This window comes from Tasmannia lanceolata, unplaced genomic scaffold, assembly GCF_043159265.1.
Source record: "Tasmannia lanceolata isolate RefF3 unplaced genomic scaffold, GAP_Taslan_0.1 ptg000035l, whole genome shotgun sequence".
In the NCBI taxonomy this organism is placed as follows: domain Eukaryota; kingdom Viridiplantae; phylum Streptophyta; class Magnoliopsida; order Canellales; family Winteraceae; genus Tasmannia; species Tasmannia lanceolata.
The window spans coordinates 1120980-1132870 of record NW_027518712.1 but is presented as its reverse complement, the minus strand read 5'-3'; the positions used below and the strand labels follow the sequence as shown (position 1 = coordinate 1132870).

Sequence of the window (11891 nt, the reverse complement as noted above, 5' to 3'; positions counted from 1 at the left end):
GCGAATGATATTAGTTCAATCCAGTTCTGACAATGACACAAACTTAGCTTGTCTTTTCTCTGACTTTGCTTTGAAAATGTAATACCCATTTGACCGCAGTTTAAACACTAAAATACAAGGTAAGTTAGTGAAAATATCAAAGTAGGGTCACACCAATATCATTAGAACTCAAGGATTCGAATGGCTGGGTGCCAATATCACAACTCAGGGGTACTTTCATTGTAACTTTTTTCAAATTTCTGTAAAAGTAAAGGAAAAGACGGGGCAACTAGACAAGGGGTTCCAATAAGAGTGTAGAGATTATTTGTGCTTCAATGAGACTTTGAGAATGATCTAGAAATGAGTATTTCTCGGTTTTCTTTCGCACTTGGGGCTCAGTTCTTCGGGAATTTTGGGATTTTATTCAATTTTTAGGAACTTGAGACTTGATTATGGGAGACTTTGGATTTGGTTTCGGGACTCGAATTTTGGGACTTTATTCGATTTTGGGGGTTTTGAGTCCGGTTAAAATGGGGTGTCTACACCAGGGTAAGTCCATCTGAACACGGTAGCCCTTTCAAATCAGAGTAAACTCGTCTGAACATGGTATCTAATCTGAGTGAATCTGTTACGACGCGTTAGCTCTCCAGGGTAAGATCGTCTGAACACGGTAGCCCTTTCAAACCAGAGTAAACATGTCTGAACATGGTATCTAATCTGAACAAACCCGTTACGACTCGTTAGCTCTCCAAGGTAAGTCCGTCTGTACACGATAGCCCTTTCAACCAGAGTAAACCTGTCTGAACATGGTATCCAATCTGAGCGAACCCGTTACGACGCGTTAGCTCTCTAGCGTAAGTCCGTCTGAACACGGTAGCCCTTTCAAACAAGAGTAAACCCGTCTGAACATGGTATCTAATCTGAGCGAACCCGTTACGACATGTTAGCTCTCCAGGGTAAACCCGTCTGAACACGGTAGCCCTTTCCAAACCAGAGTAAACCCGTCTGGACACCGTATCTAATCTGAGTGAACCCGTTGCGACGTTTTCGCCCTCCAGGGTAAGTCCGTTTCACCGCGGTAACCCTCCAAATCAAGATAAATAAAATCCATGCAGTGATTTGGAAATTCAAATCAAAGCCCGAGTAAGTCTGTTTGTACACGCTATCTTGTCAAAATCAAGCACTGTTTATAACACAATATCAAATAACGATAATGCGTACGATTCGTCATATCAATCAACCAGGTGCCAATTTGGCATTCCTATTATCAGTGTCCGCACTGGATGTCAAAATGACATCCCCCGAGGTCCCTCCCCAAATCAAGTGCCCATAACCTGACCCAGAGGTCCCTCCCCAAGTCAGGTGTCCTAAACCTGACTTTCGATGGCCCTCCTGGCTATTAGTAACGACGTCCAAGCCAGGGCTTGTTCTAACAGACGCATTTTCAAAACCCCAAACTGTTGGCGAGAGGTTTCCACTCAATCACCTGACAAAAAGATTTCTCGATGAAGGCTGCACGCCTTAGGATTCAATGTGAGTTTTGCAAGCCTATCATTAGTCTCCAGTGACAAAATTTTGTTGTCTCCTTACTTTGGCATTTAGGTGCCTTGCACCCTCTACCAAAGAGGGGCATCTGTAGACACTCGATTTTGTCAAGGTAGTATTAATGATAGGTGTCGCAAGGTAGAACCTTGTGACGAGTCCCAGAGCACCAGTTGTGTTTCTCTCAATCTCTCTTTAGGTATTTGCTAAAGGAAACAATTTCCAAAAACCGTGTTATCTCATAAATACAACCGAAATACCTGTTTTATGCAGCACCCGCCTTTTCGGCAACTAGAAAGCCTATTTTTACATAACACCTTCCTTTTTGGCACATCAAAGGATACTTTGTCTCCCAAAACTAAACAGTATTAGGTTCATTGGAAAGTACGTGAAACGACGAATCCAACGCACCTGACCGCTCGTAAATCGGAGTTCAAACGAAGAAGTTATGCACGTTTTAAACGAACAACATAAAAACAAAACATCACGCGAACTGGGGATGATGTCATCTGGATAAGACCAGATGACATCATCTAAAATTCGCCTGGCACGAATTTGGGATTCGCCCCTGGTGAATTTTGATCGAAATTAGATATTTTTATCCCCCTAGCCTATAAATAGGAGGGGGTAAGGGATTCTCATTCCTCTCTTCCTCCTCTCTCTCTCTCTCCTCTTTGGTTATACACCATATTCTCGTGTATACACCCTCTTAGGTGTAGATCAAAGCCCCAAACTCCTGCAGAAATCTAAAAAAATCCCTAGTTACCTCGCTTTTTAGAAGAGAGAAAGTAGAGAAACACTAAGTAGCTCACACCGGGCATCGACACTCCGCCGAAATTTCGAAGCTTCGGAGCGTCGTCCACTTTTTACGCTGTTATTCTGCCGAATTTTGAAGAACTACGAGCTACTTTTCAATAGTAGCGCCGTTGTTCTGCCGAAATCTCGGCAAACCCAAAGCTTCCTCATCAATACAGCATCGTTACGCCGTTGATTTATCCGCAAATCTTGGTAAATTATAATCACCACCCTACTCCTGTACTTCTTTCGTTTGATTACATTTCCAGCTTTTGGCAAGCTAAAGATAAGAAACGGTGTTCCCTGATTGTGGTCAGCTCATAGGTCTCTCAAGAGCCTTGTTTATAGCATACGATCAGAATCAGGGAAACAATCGCCTCTTTCGATATTTTCTTGCTCTTTTATCGCTTTATTTCAGTTGTGTATTAACAAAACAGGAATGGGTGTCATTATAAGATCTCCGGCTCACTTAGACCCCAGGTCTTGTGATGTAAGCCTCTCTACCTGCAGTTTTTTTTACTTTACGCACTGTCTTTTCTTTCTTTTACTTTCTGCAATTTATAGCTTTCTGCACAAGTAAGGTACAAGGTTGAGATGTCATAAGACTTGTTCTGCACGGCCGAGCGCTTATGACGTAAATTCCTCTGACTTGATTTTACTTTCAGTACTGTCTTTTTCCGTTAGATTTGGTGACTCAATTGGGATCAGTTGCAATTCCCTCCTTGATTTTGTGACATATGATGTGATGTGGGACTAAGCCACAACCGCTTCTTTTCATATATTTTTTCTGTAAATTCATCTTTATTTACATCGCGAAATTAAGCTCAACCAAAATAAAGGATAAAAAGATAAAATATCCTGATTTAAATTCTTTGAAAAATGCCAATCCAAGTTAAGAGACCGGATTAATCCGGGAAGGAGGGGTGCCTAAGACCTTCCCTGATTATCACCATAACCCTTACCCAGATATCTGTAAGGACAGCACCTTAAGGCAAACAGAGCAAAATTTAAGGTTCTAGGCCCAGAGCAAAGGAACCCCTGATCGCTATTCTTCCAATGAAATTCGAGTCATTACTCATTTCTTTGGAAGAATAGACACGGGTCCCAGGCCCTAACCTAGGTGGCGACTCTGAGTTTCTCTAACTTGCGAAGTTAGGACCACGGTCCCAAGTTCGTAAGCAGCGCAGATCAAATAACACTCCCATGAAACCCGATGTGGTGATCCCCTGTCGTCCTGGGCAGCACGGGAAAAAACCGGATACCACAAAAGGGTACACTAAGTGGACCTTTTCTAGCCATATTGGAATTAAGGATGCGAACGAGGTGGATATGCAAGCTATTATGAAATGGTATTTGTTTGGTGGATGGAAGGAAAATGGACAATCTAATAGTGGAAGGCGACTCACTTAATGTGATCAGATGGATGAATAGAGGGGCGCTTTTTCCTTGGAGATTCACAAATGCGATTGATGAGATGATGGACCGGATTGAGGGACATCAATAACGTACCAACATATTTAGCGTTCAGCTAATTGTGATGCTGACCACATGGTCCGATTTGGAGCTGACATGCCCCGCTTGGATTTGTTATTTTCTTCCTCCTTGAGGCTCTTTTTCTTTTGTTGCCTACTTGTTTTGGGTTGTATTTTAACCAGGTCAGACCCCTGGCTTTGCCCTTTTCTAATTAATAGATTAGTTGCCATTAAAAAAATAATGTTGGAAATATAATAGATGTAGAACTCTTAAAACTGAACTCCAAGTAACAGAAATAGCCCTTATTAGAATTCTCCATAAAAATTACTGGAAAAGCATGATAAATCAGGATTAACAAAAACAAAAGGGTTTCACCATTCTATTATGGTAGTCAATCTCGGTGAGGGCATTGTTCATGGCCTGAAAGATATTTTAGAGACTCATAAAGAGTCATTATAAACCAAGGTCTAAAGGCCTCGTGAGATCCTAGCATCTCCCTCAGATGATTTCAGCATGATGTCATGGTGATGCTTCGACATTAAATTTGTAGAGGAGTTTGGAGAATTTTGTTGAAGAACTTGTGGGACTGGTGGGCCCCATTAAAATCGCATCATTGCCAACTCTTTTGAAAAAAAATCTTGCCCTCCAGTTCAAGTCTTTGTGCACCTCGACAGCTTCAATCTTCTTTGTTGATCAACACAGCATGCTCGATGGCCCTATGATTCCTAATGATAAGATATTAGATTAGTTGTTGTCCATCTCTATAGATTGCTTGCCGCTCTAAGACACTTTCAATTTCTTGCAAATTGTTTCCATATTGAATCAACAATCCAAAGTGTTTCGAGGTCACAGACGCTGAAAGCAGTGAGATATCCAAGTCGTTGGGAAGTTCAATCCTAGTATAGTAAAAAATAATGAGGGAAGTTTTTCCTTGCATTTCTTCAATAACAGACGGTAACCAAACTTGCTCCTCTCTTGCACTGATGAGATCATGTGCAGGACAAGATGAATGAGGAATGGACGAAGGTCCAATCAAGAAAAGAGCATCAGTGGGACTGAAACATGAAGATCAATAGACAAAATAAGCTTGGAGACTAAAGGTGCTCGAGGCGCAAGTTTCAAAAAAATTTGTTAAGAGCATTGTGCAAGGTTTGCAACAAATTATTGAGACATGCAAAATAGGATTACGGAGAGATCCAGTCTGAAGCAAATACTAGTAGATTCAGAGTCATAGTCTTGTCACACCAAAATGTGGCCAAATCGTTCACAATGATGCTCTACAATGGTACTATTTCTTAGGGAACAATATGGTAAACGTAATTGACTGTCCTTGAAGAGATACCCCACATGCACTGTAAATATCAATTTGGAAGTTTGCATTATGATGTGGAGCAAGAGCACTGAAGCTCTGATACCAATTTTGATGTGATGAAGAACTTAGTCAAGAACTTGAAATCAGAATCTCAATCTTGACGGAACAAAATTCACCATGGCCGAAAGAGGCAAAATTGCCAAGCAATTCCAAATGAACTTTCTTTGTGGAGTCTTGGGTGAGCTAATTCTGAGTACTCTATGACTGAAGGTGGTAACCAACTGGAAATTCAAGGAGGGTAGATATAGGTGTTTAGCAGACACGAACAGATCTAAACCAACTGAGAACTTGCAGTTCTAAACTTGTAATCAAAACTTGAAAATTCCCCCTAGAAGTAGTGAATTATGAACGAATGAATTGAAGCAGTAACTCTACCAAGAGTTGGGATCACCTCACAAACTAGGAAATTTATAGCCAAAGAAAAGATCTGGTTAGCAGTTCACACACACACACACACACACACACACACACAGAAACTTGTTATCCGAAAGTATTAAGCAGGGATAGAATTCTACTTGCATCTCATTGTTCGACGACTTGTGCACTAAAGAAACAATCATATCTAAGTTGAAAAATCAAGATCAAAACAAAAACTGATTTATATTGATCCAATAAGCAACTATAGTTTGTGTGTGATGATTCAAAGTGGATTCAGCAAAAATTCAGAACTGGAATTTCTGAGGACTGGAATGATTTTTATTCAAATAAAAAGAAAATCTTGCACTGCAACAAGATTGAAAAGAAATTCAACGATAAAATGCAAGACACTTAATTCAAGGACTTTGCATCCAACAGTGGCGGAAAACTCTCCAACTCCAAGACACTAAGAAATCCCAGACTTTTTTACAATTCCAATCTGACTAAAAATTTACAGCACAAGCCTATTTATAGAAGAAGTTCTAGCCCCTTAGTGGCTGCCGACTAAGGGACAATTGTTATGACAGCTCATGCCGGCTAAGGGACAGCTCATCCCTTAATGATGTGGCAAGAATAGGCCGGATAAGGTCCAGCTCATGGCCAGCTCACTCATGGGTTAATGTGGAAAACATTGGCAAGCATCCCATTCCATCTTCACATTGGTGATTGCCATGGCTACCACCTTCTCCTTAGTACCTTGTTGATACTCATGCTTACATCTTTAGCCTCTTATGTCTCTTTAAGGGCTTTTGGATTTCATCACGAATCCTTCCACTAGATAGACAAGATCTTCAATCTCATTGAGTTGAGCCGAATCCATGTCCTATTCACATTACCTCTCCAATAAAAATATATGTGATACTAGTTTGATTCAAAAGAACTTCAATACAAATGCAAATTTTGCATCAATATGTCCACCAATATCCAAATAAAGAAAAACAAACATGCGCACGCATGCATGCACACATATAATGATTCTGTTCATGCAAATGGCTTTGGTCAATCTGACCAAACCAGGAGGCGTATGTGTAAACCGCACATACATGTTTATTTGTCATGTATGGGCAGATCTAGTACTTATTTTCGCTCTTGACAAATATCAAATTAATTATTCCTTATTAATATGTGATATTTAAGAATGGGGAATGATATTCCCATGCCCATTTAAAACCATGGACATGCTTGTCTTGGTCGCCTCGCAAGATCATATATGGCTAGTTCCTTAATACCCAACCGACATGTTGGAGAAATTTGGCGGCGGAGATGATGGAAAATGGAAAGTTCAAATGCTTCAAGGAGCATAGTCGCTTTCCTTAAGATGATATTCGCCCCCACCAATCGTATGCAAAGGGAAACACGAATTCGCTCCCAAGATATAATGACGCCCGGTAAAGTTTCACCAATTAATTGGATGACATTTTGCACTAAACGGCAACAAACCTCGAATTACCCTTGGATTTAACATGTATGGAAGATACTTGACCTTTTCTCGCGAATAACACAGTGCACAAGAGAGAAAACTTCAAAAAGAACAAAAACGAATTTTGGAAAGGCTTAAAGAGAGTAAAAGTTGGTTTGGAATTTCTTAAATCCAAAGTCCCCACTTGTAATTTTGGATTACTTATGAAATAGTGAATATCTTGTCATTTTATAGACCTGGTGCCAATTCACTTTGAATTGCACCCTTTGGAGGCACCCGATCATGATAGGCTACTTATTTGACCGTTAGATAGCGCCAAATCGGGACTATGCTCTAGATTGATCCTGGAGTGATTGTTGGTTTGTGTAAAAACCTCTGCCTCCCCAGAGCAGCTAGATCGCGACTAATCACCAATCCACGGCCCGGATCGAACCTGATCGACCTCTAACCGTTGGTACGCGTACCAATGTTCACGATCTGAAGATCCAGATTATACGCAATCGGACGCTAGTTGTTGCCACTCAATCCTACGTACCACACTGCACCCGTTGGAACACTAGCCGTTGTAGACATTTGAGCACGATCCTACGGTCAAAATCGCACCCTGTGGGACCCGATCCCGAGAGAGGGGTGGGGCGCGAGCCGCCACGCTCTCTCTTGGTCTCTCGTACCCACGCGAATGGCGTGTGCATTTTTAATATTGACTTTAATTCATCTTTTATGTGAGCTTGGGATCACTGAGGCAATCCGAATTCCACACAAAAGAGACTGACAGAGTCGCCACCTAGATGTGAGATCTAGGACTCGTAATTAACCAGAAATCTAGACTCGCTACCTGGTTACAAGAATGGAAGGTATGGGGATTTATCCACCACATGCATCATTCCTGCCCGATAATCGGTCTTCGATTCCAAAATCTAACTCTTTTAAATTTATTTTAAATGGCTCATTCAACTCTTAGTTAAGGTGCTATCTATGTGACATGCATCCTACAATCTAATTCCAAAGTGAATCCTAAATGTGTATCTTGATTTCTTAATTTGTCTGGATTCAATCTAAGTGAAAGTTTTCCTAAAATTCTAATTTCAGGAAAATCCTACATATTTTAATTAAGAATTCATAATAAAATAAATATACAAAAATCCCACATTTGTTGTGGAGCCGACTCGCGGTTGGTATGCCATCAGACATTCAAGCTGCCTACGTACCCAAGCCTCACTGGGATCAGAGTCGACGTAGTTCGGTGCACCTAAGCTAAGCTACTTATGCCTAACTCAACTAAGACACCGATCTAGACTGATTTGACTGTTTCAACAGTTTTAAGAGGAGTTATTTAATTCAAGTTGAGGATTTTATTATCCTAGGATTTCATCTAAGATGCTATATGATTCTTATCTAAATGCAAGTTGTTCCTTGGACTAATGCAGGTTAGCCTACATCCTAGTTTACTAGGCTTGTCCTAAGGAAAGATTGGGTGAGTAGTGTAACTAGACCTAGGGCACGGTTGCTATACATAGCAAACGTACGTGATGAGGCTGGACTCCTAACTCTAGGACTCCCTAAAACCTAAGACTCCCTAAAACGTAAGACACGACACGACACCAGTGTTCCTACATTGGGCTCTAACGGTTCTTACGACGGAAACCATAATCCAATGGTTCCGAGAGACACGAGATGAATCGATTTCAGTTCTTGAACTTAATGAATTTCAGATTTTAAGGATTTTCAGTTTATGGACAATTAATGAATACCAATGGTTCTAGGGTTCACCAATTTCGGCCCAGAATGGCATCTTATTGCCTGGCATATCTCAGAATTTCCGTGGATAGTAACCTCGGAGCCAACAACATGCTATAGCTTAAATATTCAAATTTTCAAAGATCGGTTGCAATTGGGATACGATTATGGATGCACTGGCCATTTTTCCAAGGAAATCTAAAGATCCTAAAATTTCTGTTTCAATGAATTGAGGAGTGAACATGTGACAGAATTTTAAGGTTCTTTTAGAAGCTTTAAACTGATTTTTAATTAATTTCAATATTTTAACGGATTTTATCAATTTTAAACCATATGAGTGGTTTTACAAGTGAAACTGTTGCAAACGAATTCTAAATGAGTTGAAGCTTCTACAGCAGCAAGATATAATGAGATGTAGCTTACTGGAAGATTTTTACAGATTTTTACATTAAGCTCATATTTAATTTTGATTTAACAATTAATTGACCAGATTGCAAAAATAACACCGAAACTACTAGAAATAGAAATATAAATTCAATGAAATTTCTACAGTAGTAAGACATAAGTAAAATTAGCATGCTGTGATATTTTCATGAATTTTAAAAACTATCTACTATCAATTTCGGATTTTTCAATTTTCAGACCAGATTATGAAGTAACACTACATCCCATATGAAACAAGATCTAAATCACTTGACAATTTTAAAAAAACTAGAAATATGGAATATAAGACTACTGTAAAACTTTTGGGAATTTTATCTATGATCTGATGTCTGTAAAAATTCTCACAAAATATGATAATTTTCAAAGAAAGCATAAAATAATATACCAAAAAAAATCCAAAAATTCTCCAAAATTTAAGATAGAATGTATCAGCATCATATTAGTTTCCAACGAAATTTCATTATTTTTGGAATCTGTTTAGTATATATTTTATTTTTCTTCGTCAAAAAGATATTTTTGAAGAGTTTTCTATTTTTAAAACACGATTTTCGAGAAAATTACCACTCCGGAAAACGTCCTTTAATCTTGTTCTGATATGATGAACACAAGAAAAATTTTAAATTCCAAAAAATAGATCATCCTGAGATGGCTATTTTTTCGAATTTCGTAATTACTCAGCCAATATTTTAAATAAAATACCACTCTTCACTCAAATTTAAAAAATCCTCTAATTCAATATCCGATCCGATCCGATGGTTATTTTACTCGAGTTAAATATATCATTGTATTAAATTTCAGGACGAAACGGAATTGAAATACCCATGCAGATCATGATTTTGAGCATACATATTTAATATTCAATTAAATCCAATTAAATACTAAAAATCATGCAAAAATACATAAAATATACCAAATAATCCTGGAAAAATCTGAAAATTAAGCACCTACCTGTGATCGAGATCCTCGCCAAATTCGAGAGCCGAAGAAATCTGAAAATCCGGCCGACGCTCGATCCGCGCCGCTTTCTTTCTCTTTTTTCCTCTTTTGTTCTTTGTTTTTCCTTTGTTTTTCCTCGCTGCTGAGAGAGACTGATACAGAGATAGTGAGAGTGGTAGAGAGTGTTTGAGAGAGAGGGATAGAGAGAATGAGGGTGGGAGAGAGAGAGAGAGAGAGATATGAAAAAGAGAGTGAAACAGAGTGGGAGAGATGATGAGTGAGATAGATGATGAGTGGGAGAGAGGATGGAGAGATCGAAGGGACAACTTGAGAAATGAGAGAAATAGATAGATTGAAAGGAGCGGCCGTCTCTCTTTTATATATATATATATATATATATATATATATATATATATATAGAACGACAGATAAGAGAGACAGGGATTACGGCACTCTGTTTTTTTTTTGGTTTATTATATATATATATGTTTTTGACAGTGGAATTCTCAATGCTCTGCTTTGAGAGGTGGGGAAAGAAAAGTAGAGGGGGCTGTTGAGGGAAAGGATATATGGGAGATGGACATGGGCTGTGGGGGAGTGGAGATTAAAGAGAGAGGAACGAACGTGAGAGAATGAGACACAGATAGATAGAGAATAAGAGAAAATGGCGGTGAAACCTAGAGGATTGTTCGAAAAACTGGAAGGAGAAATTGGAAAGGAAAGGATCGTTGGCCAAGGTAATCAAACCGGGGTCATTCGGCTATGAGGTTGAGAGAGATGTAGTCTCCACTCTTTCTTTTTTTCTTTTTTCTTTTCCTTCTTCCTTTTTTTTTTTTTTTTTTTTGCCGGTCCATGGTATTTGCAGGTAAAGAGTCATTTGAATTGCTAACCTTGGAGCATGTAAGGGTGTAGGGAGGAGATTAAAAGTCAATAAATGGATGGACAAGACTTGAGCTCCTAGAAAATTCCTTGCTCAAAGTAGGGAGTGAAGATATATGCTTTGTTCTTTTATTAGAAATAAATCTCCCAAGATGACCTGCTCTCTAAATGAGTGTGAACCATTTGTCTATATATAAAGAGAGCTTCTTTTTCTTCCTAGAAAATTCAACGTGACCTGCTTCTACTAGAAATTCAACTTTCTTCTTTAAGAAATATGAGAAAAAAGGGAGCACAAGTTGCTGAAAGTAAAAAATTGCTCACGATCTTGTTGGTGTTGCTAAAAAGGGATGAGAAACAATTTTTGCGAAAACTACCCTATGTCTGCTATTTGTGGGATCTTTGTAAGCTTGCATCACAACCACTCATCCAAAGAATGATATCCATATGTCCAAAAGACTCTTGATCTTATTCACTCTTGAGATTTAGATAAGCTCATAGTGGGACCCACATAAGATGCTTTGATAAAGAGAATCCCCCAACACAAACTCCTCATCCGATTCCTCCAAAACTCAAATAGTCTTGTTTTCATTTTGGTTCAAGATGGGACCCACACGAGATGCTTTGTCTCTCTCAACACAAGATAGGGCCCACCTAGGATTGACAACTTGAATTGGACCTCTTCTAACACATATATGGGCAATCCCTTCTTTGACCGAGACTCACATTCCTCTAAAATTCGAATCTTATATCATGTAAAAAAATGTAATTTGGTCCTACATGAATAGCCATAAATCCATATTTCCTTAAATGCCCAAAATAAAGTAGTTCTAATAGCATTTGGCGGGTCCCACTCATTGTGGGCCAAATTCATTGATTTCTTGAATTGAGCTGAACTGA

General features: G+C 39.1%; 1 long non-coding RNA gene across 1 annotated transcript; it reads right to left on the bottom strand.

Moving 5' to 3' along the window:
• Positions 1-4076: 4076 nt before the first annotated feature.
• On the bottom strand, positions 4077-11359 carry LOC143859633 (uncharacterized). The gene is made up of 2 exons (XR_013239313.1): positions 10128-11359; positions 4077-4514 (listed from the first exon to the last, which is right to left on the bottom strand). It is a non-coding gene; the product is annotated as an uncharacterized LOC143859633 (long non-coding RNA).
• Positions 11360-11891: the final 532 nt, after the last annotated feature.